At 38.4% G+C, this 15,435-nt stretch overlaps 1 long non-coding RNA gene across 1 annotated transcript in view; it reads left to right on the top strand.

Moving 5' to 3' along the window:
• Positions 1–613: 613 nt before the first annotated feature.
• The window catches only part of LOC109492071, a 421,929-nt gene continuing 407,107 nt past the window's right edge, over positions 614–15,435 (top strand). The window contains exon 1 of the long non-coding RNA XR_006586482.1: positions 614–2,011. This is a non-coding gene — a long non-coding RNA (uncharacterized LOC109492071). The remainder of the gene's footprint in view (positions 2,012–15,435) is intronic.

Below are 15,435 nucleotides of genomic sequence, written 5' to 3'. Positions count from 1 at the left end.
CACATCTTATTTCTAATAAAATATTTTTGCTCAAGTCTGTTTTTTTAGAAATCCTGGTATCAACTTATCATACTCTCTGGGCAAAGGAAATTCAATTTGAGCTGTTCAGTGCGTTTTTATTGAATTATTTAAAGTGCGTAATGCCATTTTAGTTAGCTGATATTGCACTTGAAATTGCTTCTGAGAGGAGGTAAGCAATTAAAACTATGGGCTTTATAGGAAGACAACACTCATTTTAAACAATTCGCCACAGGTCACATCATTTCAGAACTCCTGCAACCCAGTTCCCTATCATTACTACAGCTAGTTGAAATTCTCCATAGAGGACTTTCTGCCCTATGTTCTGACATAATGGTAAGGCAACAACGTTCCAGACATTGCTTTTGTCTTTTTCCCAAAATAAAACATTAATTTACCTGTAATCTTAATATTTATTGTTTTTTTTTAAGTTTATTTATTTTGAGAGAGACAGAGGCAGTACGAGTGGGGGAGGGGCAGAGAGAGAGGGAGACAGAGAATCCCAAGCAGATTCCATGCTGCCAGCACAGAGCTCGATGCGGGGCTTGAATTGATGAAACCGCAAGATCATGACCTGAGCTGAAACCAGGAGTCTGATGCTTAACTGACTAAGCCATCTAGGCGCCCCTGCCTGAAATTTTAAATTCTAAAGTTAGTTTTGAAGATCCATCATCCTTCACTTGCCTATGACAGAACTGTTATAGGAATGACATGGGATAATTTAGTGCTACTGAGGCATTCTTACTACACGAGAGTTTGCTGTATGTGGGGGTTGTGCTAGATGTTTGAATTTCAAAGGTGAAACATGAGAGGGTTAGCACAATGGGAATGAGTTTTGGATCCTATCTATTATGAGCCAAACATTGTGTTGGGCACTCTATGCATACCATCTCATCTAACACCCCAATACTATGTATTCTTTTTCAGATACAGAAACTGAGGCTTTAAGCTATTAAAGCTAAGATCATTCAGCTTAATATATATGGTGGGGGAGAATTAAAATATTCTGTAATATTTATTAGTTTATGTGTCTGAATTCTAATACGGAATCATGAACAAATGATCTGGGAACTCAGGAAAAAACAAGTTGTTCTTTCCCAGGTGTGGTTCCAAGGTAATATTTCGGTTGGGGTTTGGAAGTCATATGAGAACGATGGGAGCAGCCATCTTTCTGACTGAAGGATTGGATTGAGCAAGTTTTTGCACAGGTGAAAGTGAATGAGACAGGGAGTAGGTGGACATTTCTCAGGTACAGGGTACGTTGCAAGGTGGCTCATGCAGCAAAGTGGGGGTAGTGGATGCTGTTAATGCGCCAACCCATATCCTTAAACTCACCTCTGAATCCACCTGAAGCTGTTGTGGATTGTTTGCCAATTTAAACACCAGGGCCTCTGCTTCTCAGCCTGGAGACTTTTTCTGTCAGCAGAAACATTTGCTCAATTGCAGATAGCTGTGAGATGGACGTGTGGGGAGTTAACCCGAGGGGCACTCCTCAACCTAGGGGAGTTAGGAGTCAGTGGTAATACTTTAGTTCCTATAGTGTAAGCCTTGACAGTTGCTTCTCCCCACCACCCCCCCCCCCTTTTTTTTTTTTACAATGCAAGCACATGCCCTAAGCTTTGATTGCTAAGCATCCAAAGAGGCATCCACTTCAAAGACAGATATCTTGAATAAACACATTGCCAGCCACAGGACTGGATGCAAAGTCAGGCCACCTTCCCCAACTGAGGCTCCCTTGATTTAGAAATCTTGGCTGATTTCCATTAACTCACCATTTGGGCCACCTGTCTTTTCTCTTCCCTGTATTTTAAATTCCCACCCTTAGGTTTTAAATGCACCAATAAGAAAGGAGCCCTTGAAATCCTATGCCCCCACACTCAATTCCAATAAAAGCAGAAGCCCCTCCCCTTTTTCCAGTGCACTCTGCCTCCTCCTTTCTCTAACTACAACCTCACCGTGAGGCCCCAAATGTGCTGTGTAAGTTCCAGATCTTGTAAGTAGTAGACCTCTATTTTTTTCCAAAGTTTCTTGATGGTTTGTTGCTGAAAGGTGTCTTGCAATCTGAATAAGAATCACAAGCGCTGGTCCGACCACAACTTTGGTCATTGATAGGCTAAGACTGGCACAAAACAGTCCCTTGGTTCACTGGTGGGGACCTCCTGAGGCTCAATCTAAACAGTTTCACAGAAACTTTCTAGTAGAATTGGACTCCAGCTGCCTGGCTTTTTAATGTATATTTTATGATCTTTTCTCACTTTTCTGACCTCCTTTTTTTTCTGGCATCATCTTCCACTAAATTACTTTGAGCTGAATCCTTATCTCAGGGTCTGCTTTGTGGGTGAGTGGAGGGACTCACAGTAAGAGGGCAGGGAAAGTGGAAGGGAGAGGAAGAGCTGGGTGTATTTATGGCCTCTTGTGCTGAGAGGCATGGCTTTAACCTGAAGAACATAGGAAATCACTAAAGGCTTTAAAGATGAAAATAATATCAGAGTTGTAATGAAAGATTCATGAGGCTGCTTGGTGTAGGATACAGTGGAAAGGTTAAAGTTGCCTAGAGAGATTATTGGGTAGGTTTTATAATTGTACAGTGGCCTCAATTTGGTGTAGAATTTGTGACAGATGGAGACTTTTAAGGTAATATCTAAAAGCTGGTTACTTGGTACATGTATCAGTCAGGGATATCAACAAAATAAATGCATATTTAAAATAGGTTAATTTTTTAAAATTTGTTTATTTATTGAGTGAGGTGGGGGAGGGAGGGAGAGGGAGAGAGGGAGAGAATCCCAAGCAGTCTCCATGCTGTCAGTGCGGAGCTCAAGGAGGGGCTGGAACTCATGAAATAAAAGAACATGACCTGAGCCAAAATCAAGCAAGAGAGGCTTAACCGACTGAGCCACCCAGGTGTCCCTAAAATAGGTTAATTTAAAGAGGGTGTAAAAAGGGACCTATTCATACAAATTTGTGTAGGATAAAGCAAACAGTGAGAGATAGAATCCTAAGGCAGGTTAAACCAGAGGAACTTAAACCACCGTAGGCCCAAAGAACAGCAAGGAGTGGTTACCAGATCCTAAAGGAAAGCACAGTACAGACAGGGGTCCTTGAAAGGAGCAGTGACATGTGAGGCTGAGCCAGTCCATTGAGACCCAGCAGAGAGGAAGCTGGGGAAATAAACATCCAGACTTCTCTCTGTTCCCTTTAGTATACCTATTGGGCTCACCACTGGACAAACCAATTGGGAACAGAGAACAATTTCATATGTTGTTGTAGGCCGCACAAATCAGCCACCTGGGGTGGAGGGCAAGGAAGCCAAAAATGAAGTGTGGATCTGTAGGGCAAAAGACAGCATGTGCTGTTCAATAGCAGGTTCTTGAGACTGGAAAGCAGAACAGAAACAGCACAAAAGTTATAGGGAAAAGAAGGAAAGATGCTGGAAGCTTTGTGAGGGCAATCTTGGTATGACAAGCAATGGTGTCCTGTGAGGGTAAAGTGTAGATAAGTGCATTTGGGTGGGACAGGATGACACAGCACTGGGAAGAAGTAGGCTGACAAGAGTATGAATATTTGAGATGAGATGGGACCAATGTCCTTTCTTGGTGTGAGGATGGCTGGGTCTAGGTCATTTGAAGCTGGTTCCTTTAAAGCAAATATCTCTAAAAATTACTTAGTCCTCTGAAAATTGAGATGAGAAATAACACTGCTTTTTTGTTGTTTTTTAATTTTTTATTTATTTTTGAGAGAGAGAGAGAACACAAGCAGGGGAGGGGCAGAGAGGAGGACAGAGAATCCAAAGCAGGCCTTGTGTTGACATCAGAGAGCCTCATGTGGGGCTCAAACTCATGAAGTATAAGATTATGACCCGAACTGTAGTCTGATGCTCAACTGACTGAGCCACCCAGGTACCCCTAGAAATAACACTTCTTAATTCCACATCTCCACTTCTCAGCTCTGACCTGCACTTGAACACACACACACACACAAATACACACACTTTTGTAATGTTGGGAGTGCATTGGCTTTGATAACATTTCTGTTAAATATCTAGTGACAGGTCCTAGGGAAGTAGAATATTCCTCTTCTTCATAGGGGACATCTAGCCATCTGAGACCTTTTCATGCTATTAATGTGAACAGTTCAACAGTACGTAAGTGGAACACAGGACTAAAATGTGTGTTTCAATGTCAGGAACAGGGTTCAAGTCCTTACTCTACCCTTTATATGGAATTGAGCTAATTACTGTCACCTTCAGTTTCTTATCCGTAGAATGAAGAAAACAGACCTCTGATTGTTTTCTGCAATTGCTAGGATAAGCCAATGTATGCAAAGCATAATTGTTTACTGTTAATTTGCTTTTAAACTTTTAAAAAAAGTTTGTTTATTTTGAGTGAGAGCCGGCATATGCACAAGTGGGGAGGGGCAGAGAGAGAGGGAGAGAGAATCCCAAGCAGGTTCAGCACTGTCAGTGTGGAGTCTGATGTGGAGATTGAACTCATGAACCACAAGATCATGACTTGAGCTGAAGGTGGATGCTTAACTGATTGAGCCACTGAGGTGCCCCTTACTTTTTATTTCTGCATAAAGCACTATAATTTTATTTTACTTTAACTTTTTACTAGAAGGAAAGTGTTCTGTGTTCACAGGGCCTATAGACTTTTAGAGATCTACAGCAAATTCTGGTAGCAACATTGTTAATAGCATGGGTTTTGGTTCAGATGGATTTGGGTTTTAAGCCCGGTTCTTCCACTTGTCAACTGTGCAACTTTAGGCAAGTTATTTAAATTCCATTAAATTTCCACACCACAAATAATAATAGTATTTATTTGACAGAATTGTTGTAAGAGTAGATGTGGTAATACACAAAAAGTAGTATTCACCATAGATAACGAGCACTCTGCTAATGATAAATATTATATTTCATTAGGTGAGTTAGCTTCTTTTCTCCTTCCTCCACTTGTCTTTTTCAAGTCTCTGTCCTCCTTTTCCTCCTTCTCCACAGAGGCTAAACCCCTGAGGCATGCTAGAGTAAATATAATATTACCTGGGCCTAGTCATGTCCACAAGCTTCACATAGGTTAATCCATTTAATCTAAACCAGAATCTTAGATATTTTCCCCAGTTGACACATTATTAACCAAGGCTTAGAGAGGTTAGGTAATTGCCATAAAGTCTCACAGCTGATAATTGGCAACACTGGAATTTAACATGTATTCACCTACCTCTACAGTTCTTTCTACAACTGCATTCTGATTCATGCACAATTAAATATGGTAATGCAGTCAAGGAAAAACATTTTGTAATATTTGAAGTAATACACAAATGTGAAGTACTATTTTAATCATTATGAATTATTAAAATAATAACAATTGCATTGCTGGTTGGGCTGAGAGGTCTTTAACATCTAATCTGACCTTTAGTCATCACCGAGATGGGGCAGTCTGGTGCCATACTGGCCAACAGGGCAGGCTTAGCAAAAAGGCAGTTCAGTCTTCCCTGTCCTTTCAGGCACAGTGACATTAGGGATGCATAAATAGGACAGGCCAGCAATCTGTTTTTCTTCTCATTGTACAGTTAGGAACCAGCTGTGAGTGGGGAAGGAGTGAGTCCACATACAACCCAGGATGTAGTTTCCATTGACAAGAAAGGTGGTTTCCAGAAATTCCAACCCTGGAATTGTTAAGGAGACTAACAATGGGAAGCACACAGGATGCCTGGCTCTATGCGGATGGGGTATGACCCATTGCCTGGGTCCATAAAAGCCATTTACAGAGCTGAGAACTTATCTGAAATAACAATTTAAAGATCCAATTAGCATGCCAGCTGGATTTTTCTTTTTTTTTTTTCTTCACAAGCTAACTGCCTTCTAAAAAAACAATGACCTATATTTAAACTCACATGTTACTGGCAGAGCAAAAAATCTGGTTAAGGCGCACAAAACTGTCATTGGTGGAGATAACGAATAAAGAAAATAGGAAACTTCTGAGCAGAGAGTTTGACTCCTTCTTACCTTCCTCACATCTTTCCTTCCTTCTTCCTTGCCTTCTTCTCTGCCTTACTTTTTCTATTAAGTACAATAATACATGTTTTTAGGAGAGAGGTGACGTCTTTTTCTAAGACTAGGAGTGATACTGAAACCTCTTTCTAGTTAATTCAGAAGGCCCAGGAGAGGTCATGTGATTAAGTCTGTGACTCTCTTCAAAGTCTTAACTACCTGGAAGTTTCCTCAGGGACATTGTCCAGAATCCAGCAGAGGGAATTGAAATGTTTCCCTTCAAAGCTGCTTCTGGTCACCTACCATCATGCCTTACACTTTTAACTTAAGCAAATCTACCATTTTGCATAAACTTCCATTTAACCCATGATATTTTACAATGGGTTTATCTATTCTTAAGTGAAGAATGGGGAAAAATGCTATTGAGAATAGACTCATAAGCAATTCTCTAAAGTTAGTTGAAAATATCGGTTTTACTGCTGAGCATACATATTCCAAATAACAGCTACTTTGAGTGCCTATTTTATGTTAGGTTCTGTATTAAGACCATCACATAAATGGTCTCAGTTAATCTTCTAATCCTCTAGTGATCTTGCAAGATATATGTCATTACTATATTTTATAAAAAAGGAAACCGAGGCTCAGGTTACATAACTTTCCTAAGTCAGAAAGTGGTAGTTTTCATACCAGGATTAAGTTCTAAACCCAAGTTCTTTCATGCTATCCCCCACTCTTTTTTATTAGGTGACTTTTTTTTTATTAGGAGGCTATTTCATAGCTAAGTAAGGTAAATATAGAAAGCATTGCTCCACCTGTTGTACAGGTGAGAAAATAGTGCCAGAGGTTTTGAAGTGATTGATCCACAGCAACACTTGAAGCGATATAGTGAGACTTCATGGATTTTTCCAAAGTATACAAATCACTGCATTTATGAGATGGTCTGTGCAATTAATAAAGTTAAAGTAATGGTTTGCTGGCAATGATGAATTGGGATATTTATTAAAATAACTTAAAGAAGGAATTTTTTTTGTCCATGAAAATTACCTATGAAAAAAGATGATTTTCAGTGAAAAATATGGCAATTAATGCACCAGGGAAGTGAAACGTAAATGCTTTTATAGCATTGATATCTATTGTCTACTTGGCCTGAAACTAGATAGAGCTTTTATTTGTATTTGCTTGCTTGGTTTACTTCTAACTTTGCCTCAGTGAATAGGCTTTGTTTCATGTGATTGTAATTTAGTATCATTCAACAAACAGTATCCCAACTCCTATTTCACTGCAATAAGCCCAACAGTTTTCACTGCCATCAGGACGATATATCCTACGATAATTTTCTGTAGGACTCCAAAACAGGTTGTTAAAATACCAACCAAAGCTATTACAGACTAGATAGAAGTTCTCACGGGAACTCTGAAACTCTGCTCAAGTCTTTCTTCCTGTCTGGTCCCAGGCTCTACCATGGTACAGTTTCCCCAGGTTTTGTAACATTTTGATATATTGACCGAGCACTGCTGCATATGGATCTCAACCTGGATTATCTTCTTTTGGGCCCTTACTGTGAAAACAAACAATTCGCTTAAAAAAAAAAGTAATCTCAGGGCACCTGGATGGTTCAGTAAGTTGAGTCTCTGACTCTTGATTTTGGCTCAAGTCATGATCTCACGGTTCACGTGATCAAGCTCTGTACCAGGCTCTGCACTGACAGTGTGGAGCCTGCTTGAGATTCTCTCTCCTCTGTCTGCCCCTATCCCACTTGTGTATGTGCACATGTCCTCTTTCTCTGTTTCTCTCTCTCTCATTCACTCAGAATGAATAAATAAACATTAAAACAAAGTAACCTCATCTTGCCTGGACCAGAGCTATCCAGTAGAGATAAAATGCAAACTACATGTGTAATTTTCAACTTTGTATTGATGACATTGTTTAAAAAACGTAAAAAGAAAAAGGTAAAGTTATTTTTAATGTTTTGATTAACACAAAATATCATCATACAATGTATAATCAAGGTAAAGATTATTAATGAGATATTTTACATCCTTTGTACCAAGTTTGTGAGATTTAGTATGTATTTATATTTACAGCACATCTGAACTTGATCTAACCACATTTCCAGGTAGCTAGTGGCTGCCTTATTGCGCAGTGCAGGCCTAGACTTTTCTTTTTTTTTTTTTTTTTTTAATTTTTTTTTTCAACGTTTATTTATTTTGGGGACAGAGAGAGACAGAGCATGAACGGGGGAGGGGCAGAGAGAGGGAGACACAGAATCGGAAACAGGCTCCAGGCTCTGAGCCATCAGCCCAGAGCCCGACGCGGGGCTGGAACTCAGGGACCGCGAGATCGTGACCTGGCTGAAGTCTGACGCTTAACCGACTGCGCCACCCAGGCGCCCCAGGCCTAGACTTTTCAATGATGGATATAAAAATAGGTTTTTGCATGATGAAAATTTGCATTAAAGACTTTTATGGATACTGCCATAAAAACAATTAAGAATCAGTCAATCACGTATTAATATGTACTATGTACTAGGTGCTGGGATGTGGTGAAAGTGAGGTTGTTAGCAGGAGTATAAAATATAGTTTCTCATTGTTCCATGTCTAAGGAGCCTAAAAATTCCTGCATGGCTGCACCGAGGGAGGGGTAGGTAGGACAATGTAAACTAATACTACAAGGGAATTTGTTTTTTTACTTATGTTTCTATCCAAGAAGAGCTTTTTTTTTTTTTTTTTTTTTTTTTATAGCCAGGACACTAGTGGAGTCACTCTCCAACTGTATTTCGTCCCCTTCCTCTTCCAGCCCCTAAGAATTAACAAATACCCCTCTCATTGAGACAGTTTCAGAGTAAGAAGTTCAGAGGCAGAGGGTCAGAACGCCCCCAGCTTACAACATGCCCAAGGAGAGATGTGGACACTTAACACTACACAACAAGAAAATCTGATAATTGCAATTAGGCATTTTACCAGCTGTGTGAGATGATGGGTAAACACTTCTGTATTTTAAATCTAAACTTTGAGGGGCGCCTGGGTGGCGCAGTCGGTTAAGCGTCCGACTTCAGCCAGGTCACGATCTCGCAGTCCGTGAGTTCGAGCCCCGCGTCAGGCTCTGGGCTGATGGCTCAGAGCCTGGAGCCTGTTTCCGATTCTGTGTCTCCCTCTCTCTCTGCCCCTCCCCCGTTCATGCTCTGTCTCTCTCTGTCCCAAAAATAAATAAACGTTGAAAAAAAAATTTAAATCTAAACTTTGAAAAAAAATTTATGAAAAACCAATGATACTGCCATAATTTCAGCAGTGGCTTTGTTGTAAGAAAGTGACACCCCTGTGTAGCTTGGCATGCGAGAACAACATGGGGGCAAACCCAAGACATTTAACAAAACTGCAAGGACCACCCAGCCAGATAAGGCCCTCCTGGGTTCAAGCTTACTTTTGGATTGTTTTTCATTGAGAAGAATCTGGAATTCTAAACTAAGATCTCACTGAATTCCTTTTATAAGTCAGTATAGCAAAATCCTTCCAAGGTATGGTTTCAGAACTCTTTTATTATGTCCTTTAATCTTTATTTATTGAACTCTCAATAGCCTGAGCTCGTTCAGGGAAGGGTCTGTATCTTGTATATCCATGTCAATAATGCCTGGTATGTAGCAAATGTTCAGTATGCATTTGTTGAATTACCCAATAAATTGTGACTACTATTTTTTTGGTTGAATCTCCTTGGATATTGTTATAGACAGACATAGATAGGCCTTACCTGACCACTAAAGTCATGATTCTCATCCCCAGGACCACTTAAGCAGAGCTTTGCATAGCAAGCTGCATAATATGGCTTATTTCTTTCTGGTTGGTTACAAATTACACTGAAATCTAGATAGCATATCAAAAAATGTTGATAGAAAAAAGTGTCAGTGCAAGGCAATATGAAGAAAGTGCCAAATGAGCAGAACAGATAATACGTGAATTCAAAAGCAGGCGAGATCGATGTTGGCATTGGTCAGAAGGTGAGGTAGGAACTGGACTCAAGAGAATGGGTGGAATGTGTACAATCATTGCATGGAAAGTCATCAAGCTGAAAACCAGAAATTTTTGCTTGTTGTTTTTATTTATGGACCAAACATTCACTTTAGGGAGCCCACATGGTACTTTCACAGCATAGATAGCCTCCGTCTGGTCTCAATGGAGCTGAAAGAATTGGCTTCAGACTCTAGCTCAGGTTTTCCTCACTGGCATTTTCCACTATTTACAGGAAATGGGAAAACACACCCAGCTCTCTGTACTCTGGAAGGTACCATGGGTATTGCTGTAATGCAATAAGGATTATTATTGAAAGGAGTAATAAAATAGAATGATAGCCCAGTACACAGAGATAGAAATGAAACTACTCAGAAGTGGTGTATACCTTTTCGTCCATCTATCAGAGTACTTTTGAATTCAAGGCAGGTACAAAAAAAAATTAAGAGGTCTATCCATATCTAGAATCCTTTAATAAATAATAAATCATTTAAAATGGACTATAGGAGACTTGCTAGTTGCTTGCTTTTCTTCTGTTTGGCTATTCACCAGAGTCTAAATCCCATCAATCCATTCTAATGAGTTTTTGGTTTATATGTTTAATTGGTCCCTGATGTCATATTAGCAGTGGATTTGTGGGATTGTACTATTTGTAAGAAAATGCGCAAAGAAGGAAATAAATAACATCTTTTCTCTAAAACTGAATCTCTACTCCTTAAAGAATCTGTTTTTTCTTTACTTCTTTCCTCTATTCCTCCCTTGCTCCTTCCTTTCATTCTTTCCTCTCTTCCTTTTTCCCCATTGTTCTCTATTTTGGTTTGGTTCCTTTTATTTGTGATACTGCTCAATCATAATAGAGAACTTAATGTCTTTCTAAATTTTTCCTTCAAAAACAGATGCAGATATTCTTGCTATATCATGTAAAATGTCATTTAGCTTGAAAAAACAAAATCCCCATGCAATTAAATGTTCTATGAAGTATATCAAACTTCATGTTATTTGCAAGGATATCTGGATGTCATCTAGTTCCACTGCTGTGCAATGTCACTTTGTGAAATTGACAGAAATCCCTTTAAAAATCCCTCTGTGTCTAGGTTTCCACATCTGTACATAAGGGATTTTCTTGAGAACAAAATGTGACTAGGTCGGCAAAAGTGCTCTAAAAAATACAGAGCACCTATATCCAAGGCTGGTAATAATCATGGAGTTTTATGTCTTTTATTCTCTTACATTTATTGCTGTTTTGCTAAAAAATCAGTATATTTGTTCAGAAGTTAAACTTCTTTATATAACTGAATCTGTTTCTTGATTTCCTGTTATATAATCAGTGGATTGGGACATTTCATGGAGAGATAAAGTTCTAATTTCTTTCTGATTAATGATGTGGCTTGGGCAATTGACTTATCCCAGTTGTTGTTTCAATACACATTCACTTCAGAAAATGTAGAAGAAATGTAGAAGAAATGTAGAAGAAAGAAGAGAATGAAGAAGAGAATGAATTGCCTAACCTCAAATGACTTTTTAAAAATATATTTAAAAATTTTTATTTTAGAGAGAGTGTGCAAGTAAGCACATGCATGATCTGGGGAGGGGCAGAGGAAGAGAGAGAGAGATAAAATCTTAAGCAGGCTCCACATTTAGTGCAGAGCCCAATCAGACTCAATCCCACAACCCTGGGATCATGATCTGAGCCAAAATCAAGAGTCAGACCTTTAACCTCCTAAGCAACCCAGGCAACTCTGAAATGACTCTTAACTATGATTAACATTCTAATATGTGTCTTTTTGATAAGTTTGCATATACACACAACATTTAAATGTGTATATAGAATATAAACATACATAATATATGTAAGCATATCTAAATATACATTTATATAAAATAAAAATATTTGTTAGACAATTACATATTAACCTATATAAATATATATACATACACAAATATGCATGTATAAACATTATGTAAATTTCAACCACCAATATTAATCATTTAATATATTTTTCTTAGCAATTTACTTACATATGTATTCTAGTTTTAGGTTACAACAATTTTACAGTTAATTTTTTATGCAATGTACTCTTTTCCTAGCCCTAGTCATATTTTCAACTGTGCTCTCTTCACATCATAGAGCTAGAACCAAATGAAACTGTGTTTTGTCAATTTTAGCCTTGTTCACATAAAAAGTCATGAATCCTCTTCCTTTTCAGTGTTTGTTCTTTGATTTCACTCTTGTTGCTTACTGTCCTCAGATCTTCCTGGCTTTATTTATTATTCCTGATTCCCCATTTATCCCTTGTCTTGACAAGAGATCTGCCTTCTTTTCTATAGTTTTAAACCTTGGCATTCTCCTCTGGATGCAGCTTACACTCCTCATCTGGCTTCATTCCCACCTGACCATTCTGGGAAATTGTGAAGTTCAATCAAGCCTGAGCTTGGCTGCCCTATTCAAGCTGGCTGGAATTTAAATGCATGCCAGGGATAGAGCATTCAGAGCTGAAGGTTGTGGTCAGATTATGGAGGCCTTGAGTGCCAAAGCAAAGAGTTTATACTCTTTTCTGTAGACACTGTGACCCCAATAAAGGTTTTTAAAAGGGTTTGCTTTAGAGAAATTAACTTGGCATCTGTGTGTAAAATAAAACAGGGGAAAGACTAGAGACTGAAGGCTGCTGAGTGGGCCAAGTGATCGTTAGTATGGGTCTGTAATAGGATAGCAATAGACAGGAAGTGAATATGTGACAATTTTTTTTTTCAGTAGAGTTGGTGGGACTCTTAAGCCACATGCTATCAACAATATTATAAAGATCTTACTATGTGTCAGGTACCACTGTGTCTTTTACAGGCATTAATTCTTTTAATTCTTTCAGCAATCTAAAGTAGATATAATTATTTTTTTAACTTTACAAATGAAGAAACAGAAGATTAGAAAAGTTATGTAACTTTCTTAGGATCCACAGCTAAGTGGCTTTCCAATCTAGACTTCACAGATTTCAGTGTCCAGGATCCTAACAGATCCAGGTTCTGTTATAACCTGGATGGTAATAATAGTAATAAAGAATGTGGAAGAGGACTGTGTTGCTAGTTGTGATTATAGAGAGGCGGGATTTCTTAGGGGAAATCATTCTTTTTAACTGTAATGAAAACTTTAATGACTGCTTCTGATTTTCATAATAAAATACTTTTTATCCTATAATAAATTGAAATAACTGGCCCATTCTTCCCTTCCTTTCTACCAATTCTTCACAGAGCTTCCTATTCCTGTTTACATGGAAGCGAGCAGCTTGCATTGTCAGAGCTTTGCTTAAATTGTGATTGCAGAATTAGCTTCCTGCTGTTACAACTCTGGCGTTGTGAAATGAGATCTCATGATACAGTTACAGTCACCCAGTTGATGCTGATACTTTTCAGCTGCTGTTTCTTCAATACAAATAAAACTGCCGCCAAATGTATTTATTAGCATCGCTCTGTGTTTAATCCATTACAATGCATCAAATGTCAAGCTAACAGCAATTTTGTCACTGGAGAGTATGGTCATATAGGAGACTCTGGGATTGTCTGTTAGGTAGGTAACTAGTCTTGTAAATGTCATAGAGAGGATTCCCTCTCCCTAAGATTAATTTCCATTACAGCTGCATATATACTGTAAATTTCATCAGCTAGTTATATCAAAAGTAGATAAATAAACATCACAAAAGATTAAATTGTGATTATAGTGAAGCTTTTATATCTCTCCCAGTTGGGAAATAATATCTATTATGGCCCATTCTTCATCATCCCTAGAACTTGCTATGTAAATCACTGGGTACTTGTCCCAGTTAATGAAATGAGACAAGAAAAGAAAATAAAAGTCATACAGATTGGGAAAGAAGAAATAAAACTGTTTTTGTTCTTAATCATCTATGTAGAAAATCCAAAGAAATGACAAGAAGCTAAAACCAAAATGACAAGAAACCAAAACCAAACAAAAATAATTCCTGGAATTAATAACCAATTATAGTAAGGTTAGGATACACAGTTACTATAGAAGAGCTAATGCTTTCCTGTACATCAACAAATGAGCAACTGGAATTTGAAATTAAAAACAATACTGGGGTACCTGGGTGGCTCAGTCGGTTGAGTGTCCAACTCTTGCTTTCAACTCAGGTCTTGGTCCAATGGTTGTGGGATTAAGCCCTGCATCAGGATCTGTGCTGAGTGTGGAGTCTGCTTAAGATATTCTCTCTCTCTCTCTCTCTCTCTCTCTCTCTCTCTCTCTCTCTCTCTCTCTCTCTCTCACACACACACACACACACACATGCACAAATCTCTGTTTCTTTCTCTCTTTCTTTCCCTCCCTCCCTCCCCCATCCCTTTTCCCTGCTTGTGTGCTATCTCTCTCTCTCTCTCTCTCAAAAAATAAATAAATAAATAAAAATGAAAAAAAATTAAAACAACCCACAATACCATTTTCATTAGCACCAAAAAATGGAGAAATACTTAAGCATAAAACTAATAAAAACTAATAAAATATGTATAGGATCTATATGAGGAAAACTAAAAAAATGATGAAAGAAATCAAAGGTCTAAATAAATGCAGAGGTATTCCATGTTCATGAATAGGAAGATTATTAAGATGTTAACTCTCCCCAACTTGATTTATAAATTCAGTGTAATCTTAATCAAAATTCCAGGAAGTTACTTTGTGGATATTGATAAATTGATTCTTTTTCTTTTTAATAATTTTAAATGTTTATTTTTGGTAGAGGAGGGGAGGCAAGTAGGGGTGAGGCAGAAAGAGGGAGACAGAAGATTCAAAGCAGGCTCCATGCTGATGGCAGAGAGCCCAAAGTAGGGCTCACACTCATGAGCAGAGAGCTCATGACCTGAGCCGAAGTCAGATGCTACACCGACTGAGCCACCCAGGCACCCCTTGATGAACAGATTCTAAAGAAATAATTTATATGTATTTGAACATGCAAAAGTCTCAAATAGCCAACATAATATGAAACAGAAAGAACAAAGTTGGAGGATTGACTTGACCTGACTTCAAAACTTATTATAAAGCCATTGTAACCAGGACAGGGTGGTTATGGTGAAAGAATAAACAGAACAATGGAACAGGATAGAGGGTCCAGAAATAGGCCTATATATATACACACACATATGCACATACACATACACCCACACACCCACATGCATACATGCATACGCATACACATACACATACTCACACACATACACACACGCACACACATACATATACACACACATATACATATATATCTGACATATATATACATGTATATCTGACAAAAGAGCAAAGGCAATTCAGTGTAGAAATAGTCTTCTCAACTAATGGTGCTAGAAACAACTGGACATCCACATGCAAAAAAAAAAAAAAAAGACAGATACAAACTTTACACTTTTCACAAAAATTACCTCAAAATGGATCAT

This window comes from Felis catus, chromosome D1 (genome assembly GCF_018350175.1).
Source record: "Felis catus isolate Fca126 chromosome D1, F.catus_Fca126_mat1.0, whole genome shotgun sequence".
Classification (NCBI taxonomy): domain Eukaryota; kingdom Metazoa; phylum Chordata; class Mammalia; order Carnivora; family Felidae; genus Felis; species Felis catus.
This window is presented reverse-complemented; position numbering and strand designations above follow the sequence as displayed.